This window comes from Urocitellus parryii, chromosome 14 (assembly GCF_045843805.1).
Source record: "Urocitellus parryii isolate mUroPar1 chromosome 14, mUroPar1.hap1, whole genome shotgun sequence".
In the NCBI taxonomy this organism is placed as follows: Eukaryota; Metazoa; Chordata; class Mammalia; order Rodentia; family Sciuridae; genus Urocitellus; species Urocitellus parryii.
This window is the reverse complement of record NC_135544.1, coordinates 14,526,444-14,535,610: the sequence shown is the minus strand read 5'-3', so window position 1 is coordinate 14,535,610 and position 9,167 is coordinate 14,526,444.

Below are 9,167 nucleotides of genomic sequence, written 5' to 3'. Positions count from 1 at the left end.
TTTCAAGTGGGTGGGTCTGGAAAACTACTGGAGCTCTTCAGGCCTCAGACTGGGGAAAACCATGACCCTGTGGGTCCAAGAAGCATCCGCCCATTTGGGTGGGGAGGGGTGAGGGACAAATCTACTAAGAGGAGAGTCTGCTCCCCTCCCTTCCCTGGGCGGGAGGTAGGAGGATGTCTCATTCCCTGGAGGAGAGGAAAATGAGCTGGATGCTGTAATCATGAGTCATTGGGGTTAACTCAACAAACTCCTACAGGCCTTTGAAAAATGTTAATGCTATTTATGAATTCAATGGGAGTCCAAGAGGAAATAATTGAAAGTTATTGGTTAAAAATTCAGAGGAGGTAAACTTGGGTCTCCTATCTTCTAGGATCAGCTGGACACCCTCAGGTGAGTCCCCAGGGAGAACGGGACAATGGGGGGCCTGAGAGGGTACAGCTTCAGCTGTTTTGACCTCAGTGTCCCCAGATTGGCCCCAGTGCAGGGTAGGTGCTGGGTGATGCTGAATAGCAATCTGAATAAGTGGCCTGGACAGAGGACTGCTGAGCAACCTGGCAGGCTGCTGGCAGAGAACAGAGACTTCCCAAGGCCATCTCTCATCTCCACTGCAGCCAGATGCCGCGTCTCTTACCATTACTTCCTCAGAGTTCCTGAGTTTTCTGTTCTTCCGTGGTCTTGCAGTCCACATCTTTAAGGCACTAGAGCAGAATGCTTACAACAGCAGACTTGGCTCCAATTGCTGAATTCGAATCCTAGCCCAGCCACTTCTGTGCTGTGTGACAGTGAGCAAGATTTTTTAACTTCTCTGTGCCTCTGCTTTCCACTTGTAAAAGAAGGATAGTTAGAGCACCTAATTTATAAAGTCGCTGTGTATTAACTGGTTAGCTGAGTTACCACTTTTAAAGTGCATAGAAAAGTTCCTAGCACTCCCAATATGTTACCTATTACTATCTTTTCTTTCTTTGGGTTCCTCCACCAGCATCTCTAGCTTCTTGTCTTAGGGCATAAAAGTTGCATAGAATCTACAGGTACAGAAGAGAGCCTTCCAGATTAAGGACCATATCTAGATGATGATGGGAGTGAGCACTAGAATGTTCTACAACTATCATTCCTCTCATAAGTTTGCCTGTCCAGGTACAAATGTCCATTCCCTGCCTGTGTTCAGCCCACCCCACCGCACCCCACCCCCAGGCCTCCCATATCTAATGCTATCTAACACCATGGATGGCTCTCCATCCCTTTTCCTGTTTGATTTCCCTTTTGGCATCTACTACTTCCTGATAGAATGTAGGTCTCACTGCTCATCCATCTACCTCCCCTTCCTCACGTTAGAATGTATGTGTCTGAGAGCAGGATTTTGTCTGTTCATTGTTGGATCCTCCACAGTGCCCGGTACCTGGCAGGTACACACATATTTTTAAATCAATGAATAAATCTGAATATTATTTCATTTTTCTCTTCACGTAAAGTTTTTTTATGAAATGGAAATGCCCTTTAATCTCAGGACAGGAGATATATGAAATTTTGAAAGCTATGCTGTTGTTAGGCATGAATTATCCTTTTGCATAATATTCACACTATTCCCAAGTGTAGGTCCATTAATTTTGTTACGTAGCATATGTGTTTTAATTTACAAGTATTTGTTTCTGGATCCACTTGTTCTGTCTGGGAGATCAGGAAGCATGCATTCTCTTGGATTCTCTTCTAGAACCAAACACCTAGACCCTACCTAGACTCCAAATAAGAATGGGTGGTGTTAAATTGATCCACACATTTTCCTGAAACCTGGCAGTCCTTTAAGATTCTGTTCAAATCTCAGTGCTGCATACAAGATCCCTCTTAAGTACCAGGACTCCCCCTGATATCAATCCTTCCTTTGAACTCCCAGGGCTCCTTGTTGGAACTTTTCATTTGGTATTTAATTGCAACACTATCGTGGGCGTCTCCTGAACTATTGTCTTTCTGGGTATTTGACCCTTTTCCTACTTATTTTCCATATAGTTACAGCTTTAACCTTTGCCAGTTTATGATCTTCCCAAGAGCAGGGACCATAGAAAACCCATATCTCTGTTTGCCACCAGGCTCTCAGATTGCACATGGCAGTTTAATAGCTCACATGTGAATCAAAGAATATATGAATAGGGACAAGCATATCTATTGAATATCCCCAGGTTCTTGTATTGGTAATTTACCCTCATGCTAAAATCACTTGAGGGACTAAAGACTGTTTCCTTTGAAATCATTAATGGGCATCTTAGCATCTTATTTCAGAAATCCTGGAACTGTTTCATTGTGGAGCCTAAGAACCATCCCAGTCATTCCAAAAATAATAATTGTTTGGGAGTTTTGTTTTATTTTAGTGATACTTGATTCACTGCCCATTTCTCCTATTCTTTCTCTAATATGTGACATTACTTAGAAGTTCAAGGTCAAGGGTGCTGAGCAAGGCCATTTTAAAAAGCAGCTTATGGAAGTGAATTTCAAGATTGATTTTGGAGTTGAAATAAGGTTTTCACTTCATAAAGTCATAGAACTTTAGAGATGGAAAGACCATCAATACAGCTTCAACATTTTATTTCTTTTAAAAGATGAGAAGCCAAAGTCTAAAAAACAGGCCATGTAGACTCTCTTCATTATTGTGCAGGTTAGAACTGTCCAACTTAACAACATCCCTTAGGATTCGCCCAGTGTGGGAGGGGTTTTCTGCAGATAAGTGGGAACTGGGAGAGAAGTGAAGATGTAGCTGATGATGTATGGCTTATTTGCTCACCTCTTTTATTTAAGTAATTATAAAAGGGGTGATATAAATACTGTATGAAAAGATAGCCAAGAGAGGAGCCAGCCAGAATTCACAAGAGGATTAAATAGAAAGATAATGGTCTCGATTCAATTATTAAGAATAATATGATGCGTCCCATGTGACATATTTACATGTGGCACCTGCTCTTGTTGCCTTGGTAGTAAAGAGAAAATAGGTCTAGGTTGTGGAAGGCAGATGCCAAGCTCTTTTCCAGGGGTAGCTGTTAAGCACCCTGTTGAAAGGAGATTATGAGATTCTTGGAAGAAAGAACTTGTCTGGCTGGTAAGTTGTGAAAATGGCAAAATCTAGAGCCAGTCAGTAGGCTGGTTAGTGTTTTAATTTTATTCAATTGCTTCACAATGTTTTGACTCTGGAAGGAGAGAAGAAACCTTTGCAGTCAGCATTTGGCCAACAAATCAACCCCTGATCACCAGGGTCTGAATGAAGGGGAAGAGGTGTGTTCCTTTGCAGAGGGTCCTGTGGTTCCTTCTACTTCATCTGCACTTCTTGGGTTGAAGATCCAAGGCTGCCTGGGAAGACTTAGTATCTGCTTTCTAGAGCTTCTTTCACCTTGTTCAGAAGATGTGTGGCTGAGAAGACAGGATTGGTGTCACTGTTCTATTCCAGAGAATTCAGAGGGCACAGGTTAAAATCAACCATATTGTCCCAAGAACCTCTGTTTCCCTATTGCTCTCAGGAAGGACAAACTCTGGTCAATCACCTCTTATCAAATCCTGGAGGGTCAAGCTTCATGTCAACAGTGGCCTAACGTTTCTGAACTCAATATGCATCTGACCAGTGGCTGGGGTCTTTTTGGTAGAAAAAGGTCAAACTAATAAAGATGCCTAGATTATTCCCCAATTTCTAAGACTGAGAAATTCCTAATGGAGAATGTTAAAATTCACTTTCTCACTTGCCCCAAGGAAACCTTCTTAGGCCCATAGAAAAGGGCAAAATGTAGAGCAGCACCAGAGCATAGAGCATCATCTTACCTTTGGGTGACTTTGAGAAAAGGACTTCATGTGCCTAAGCTGCTGCTTCTGTAAAATGGGGACAATAATAGTAGCCACTGCACTGGAGGATTGTGATGATTAAATGTGTTAAGATGTCAAAAGGGATTAGAAGAATGCCTGTCTTATAAATTTTAGCTATTATTCTTTGCAAAGCCCTTTCCCCTTCCTGCTCCTCCATCTATATCTCATTGTCACTACAGTGAATTTTCATGGGCCAGAAGCCATGGAAGGGATCCCAAAGCACGAGCCTCCTAGGCCAATTTCCTAGTGGATGACTCCAGGCTGCCTCCCCCAAATGGAAGAGCTATGCTCCAGAGGCTGGTCAAACTGCACATCTTGGGCTGAAGATCCAGAGCTACCTTAGAAGGCTTAGCATCTGCTTTCTGGAGCGTCTTTGGCCTTGTTCAGAACACAGGCCCTACTAGAATCTTTAGGCAGGTCTTCCTGTGGCTGGCAATGGGTCACCCATTCTGACTCTTTCCCTTCAAGTTGATAGAGGGGAGACATGAGTGGATCATCCTGAGTAGATCACTGGGCAGCCTTTCCAGACCTGGATGATCGTTCCTATAAGACAAGGTTGCATCTCTAAGGGTAGGACCCTGGCTTGCTCCAGGTGAGCATGCCATACAGGATTGTCTGAGCAGACCTGGGGCATCCTTCAGAAACTCTGGAACCATGAGGCTCACTGACAATACTCAAGCCCATTTACAAAACAAAAAAAAAAAGTTTCTATGTAGCACCATCAAAGTGAGTTTAATTTTGCAATTTCTCTAATGTGTACTCTTCCTCTTCCCATACAGCAGGCTGCAGAGGAAGGCTTCCATGATGTTGGAAACTCCAGAGGTAGTTTTAGTAAATGAGACCATTCTGGCAATGCAGTTCATACATGTTTTTCCAGAATGTGCCATTTCCCCTGTAGTCTGGGTTCCCCAATCAGCAATATGTTCTGAAGTGTCAGTTCTGAATGCAACCCGTTCCTCAAACTGTGGAGAGAATGAAGCCTAGCTAGGCAGCATGGGCTAGGATACTGGATGATGGCAGTTTCTCTTAGAATTCTGATGGGGCACCCTGATGACATCCCACTTTTTACCCCCTCGCAGGGAGGTAAGAGTGATTGAAGAACTCTGTGCCTCTTTGCCTGAGAGGGAAGAAGCAGAATGGATCTGATGGACTGGGAATGGAGATTATAGGAAAAAAGAACAGAGAGGTGTGGATTGAGGGGCAGGGCCCTTTCTATGTGGCATGGCCCAGGGCTTGATGGAAAGCCACTGTAACTTCCCCACCTAGGAAAGGACAGTGGTTCCCAGACTGTTTCCACAGGAGCCATAACAGCTTGTGGGAAAACGAACAGATTAGTCAACCAGCCTGGACATCTGATTGTTTTTGTTTTTCACTGATGTGGCTCATTTTAAAATTGAAAGCAATTGGATTCAGTGAGATTCCAATTCAGTTAATATTTTTAGTCTCTGGTGTGCGGCCAGTACCGTGCTAAGATTCACGTCTGTTTTTTTGACCAAGCTGATCAGAAACTCCTATTTTGTGGGTTCCTGTTGCTCTTGCACCAACTTGGAATTCCTCAACTCAACCCTATTTAACTCCAGAAACCAGTGTGGCGTGCTTCTGTGCCATGGGGACTCCAGATGAATGGATCTGAAAAGATACCTTGCCTTTATTCACCTCCCTGGAAGTCCCAGCACCTCTCTGCAGAAGCATTCGCTTGTTTTCAAAGCATTTCATTCTTTAGAAAATCCAGTTCTCTCTCTTATCCTGAGAAATGGATAGTGAAGCTGAGATTTGTTATTGAACATAAAACATTCTGTTCTCTTCATCTGGCTATTTGATGAGACCATGGTGTTGGATGCCTGTTTATTTCTCACTGTTTTGAAAATAGTCTTATTTCCCACAGACTTGTCATTTGGGTCCACTCCCCACCCTTCTTTTTAGCGCAAGGGACCAGGTTTCAGGGTACGAGCACAATGACCATCTGGGAGCTCAGACTTGGCTTGGATACTCCTGTTGGCAAACTCCAGGCTGTGAGCTCTGCCTTGCTGAATAGGGTGGTCATTCCAGAATATATGATTTGACAGATATATAAAATTCATATTGATTTTTCATACTGGGACCAGCAGTGTCAAAAAAACCCCACCACAAACACACATAACACTCGCCCCCCCACAAAAAAAAACCCAGAAAACAAAAAATTTCAATAATGAGAAATAGACCATAGAAAAAAGTTTTTCAACCAATGCTCACTAGGAATCAAATCCCATGTGACAGTTCCCAAAAGCGGGCATGTGACTCAAGTTGATCCCTTTGGAAAGACGATCAATTTCTGATCCCAGGAATGAGGGGAACGCTGTATGTAAGTGAAAAGAAAAATCCTAGATTCAGCTGCACTCTCTCCCCCTCCCTCCGTCCCTCCTGCAGTAATCCAGGTTTAATTTGGTCTTCTCTGGAATCCATGTAGCACCTTTCTCATGGGTCTAAAAATAGACTCAAGGGCTGCCAACCCTCTTAAAAGGAACACTATGGAGAAGAGTGCCAACACAGTGGGACCTGATACCCGGCTCTGGTCACCTCCCTAAATATACCCCCATACTTGCCATCTCTTCGTCCAGAAAGGCAGATGCCCAGGGTTACCTAATTGGCCACTGGAAATGTACTACACAATGTTAAATAGAAAAACAACAAAGGCTCTCTGTTCTCTCCCCACCCTCCTATAAATGTTAAAAAGAAATAACAAAGTTTTAAAGGAGTTGGACTCAATTTCTTATTGGATTTGAATGTTATTTATTTATTTATGGTACTGGGGATGGAATCCAGAACCTCGCACATGATTAAGCAGAGGCTCCACCACTGAGCTACACCCCCAAGACCCTCAAAGGAACTTTTCATGGAACATTCCATAAAGATGCTTTCTAATTAATTGGGGAGTAGGGTAGTGAGGGAAACTGCAATGCGTATGTGAGACGTAAGTTTCCCAACAGTGATGTTCTTGATGGTTTTCAAACTCCCCAGGGTGGTTCTCAAGTGTTGATAAACTGGCCTTTCTCAGTAAAGGGTGGAGCTCCTGGTACCCACCCTTATCAGTGGTACCCAGAGCCTCTAAGGACTGGGGTGACTCCCTGTGTGGGTGAGGGACAGAATAGATAGAGGCGGCAGGCCACAGTGTGGCAGGAATACTGTGAGAGGAGTTGGCAGAAAGGGATTGGGAGCACAGCTTCAGTTGGATACGAAACTGGAGAATCATTGTCTTCCATGCAGAGAATGTGGAAATTGAAGACAGTGTGTAGGAAGCCCCAGAGATCTAGTTGCTACGGCAACTAGGGGTCCTCTTCTTGGCCATGGGTATTAGACCCTGGTTAAATAATAATAAGGCCCTAATTTTACAGGGTAGAAGCAAGATCAGTAACACTCTATAACTCTGGGGAAGAAGTTTAGCAAAAGCTTTAGTTGAGAAGAAGGAAAGCGGTGGTGGAAAGGTCAGCTGTCATTTATTGAGCACCTACTGTGTGTCAGAAGTAGTGCTAGGTATTTTCACATTAGATTCTCACAATATTTGGAGAGGTAGGTGAAGCTGCTTTCATATTCCTGATGTGGACACCAAAGCTGAGAAAAATAATTTCTCTTATCAAAACATACACAGCTCAATTGCAGATCGGTTAACATCAAGTATTTTTAGAAGCTGACAAGCAACTTGTGTTGTTGCATTTAGCTCCAGGTTTGAGTTGATCCTATAGGTGGGTTATAACAGGAGGTCCATTGCCATAGGGCTGAGGAACCAGGGTGCCCTTCTTTGAAACTCTGAGTCTGCCCCAAATCTCAGCTCTGCTGTCCCTCTGGAGAAGAGTCACCTTGCATACCTGGCTGGCTACTGTTTAAATCAGCCTGCTCCTTCCCACCTCCCCCGCCAAAGTATCCTGGGGGACACAGAATCATCTGAGAACCCTACTTGCTTAGGATTCTTTGTTCCAGGCTTGGAAACACACACACACACACACACACACACACACACACACACACACACACACACAAATAAAGCCCAACAGTTTTTATGGAAAAGCAGAGTGATTCAGCCATATAGGGATTCACTGCATCCCAGGTTCCCGCCATCCTGGTGACAATCCGCCTCATCAAACCAGAAGGAAGCCAGAAGTTTTAAGTGTTGCCCAGTGAGTTTCTTCCCTTTTTCTTCCCTACACGGCCCCCTCCTGACAAAGCTTAAGGCAGGTTAGAGGACAGAGCGCCACAGCTGAAGCCTCCAGCACATCATTACGCCTGCGTGCTGAGGGAGCTGCAGAGGGGCAGTTGGTACGGTATTTAGCAAGCTTGGAAAAATCCTGCAGAGTCCATGAAGCTGTAGGATAGAACAAGGGGCCTGGTGTGTCTTTGTTGCAAACCTCTGGCTTTTTCTTTAGCTCATCAATTCTGTTCTGTGGTTCTGATGTGATTTTGGTGACTCTCATTGGTAGATCCACTGAGCACACTTAATACCTGCATTGAAAAGTGCAGCCTTGAAGTATGGGGTCGGGGGAGGAGATGGAGAAGAAATAGGATGATTATTGGTGTCTGAAGGTATGGTAGTGATGGGTCGAGGGGGCAGTCCGTTATGGGGAAAATATAATGGTTTATCATTCTGAATCCCCAGGGTCCAAAGAGAAACTTCAAATTCATTTAATTTATCTAGTGCTCCTATTTGCCATATCAATTGGTGAGTTATCTTCCTCTGCTATTCTGAAGTCTCTCTAGCAAAGAATCACTCCTTTCTGAATAATGAGTTCTGTTAAGTCCTATATTCCTTATAGCTGGAAAATTCTTTCCATTCAGTCTAAATCTTTTCTATATCAATTCAATTCTTAGACATAGTTTCCTTATGACTAGCATAAATGGCTGGTGTGCCATCTTTCAAACATCAGCTTGCAAGTGTTGGGACTGGTGCTGCCCCACACTGTGCTGGTCACTTAGGGGAGTGGTCAGGAAAGGCCAGGAGGAAGGAACTGGAATGAAGAGCCTAATAGCCAAGCTGCTTCTGCTGGTGTGTAGCTGATAAAAGTCCTGGTGTCAGCGACTTTACCTGGGAGAGAGCACCATGTAATTAAGTCTACTCTGGGGGTCCCAGCTCTAGTGCTGGGGAAGTGTTCCTCTTCAGGGCTATATTCTTTAGCCTTCTATTCTTTCATGTTGATCATCTCATTCCTTTAATCTCAGGCCTTTCTGAGCAACAAGTCTACAGTTGTCTCATTTCTTCTCCTCTTGGGCCTTTCTTGACATATCTAAGTTTCAGTGCCTCAGCCTGAATGAGGCTAATGTCATGGCTAATGTCAAGGATTCTTGGCAGTCCTGTGTACTAATGT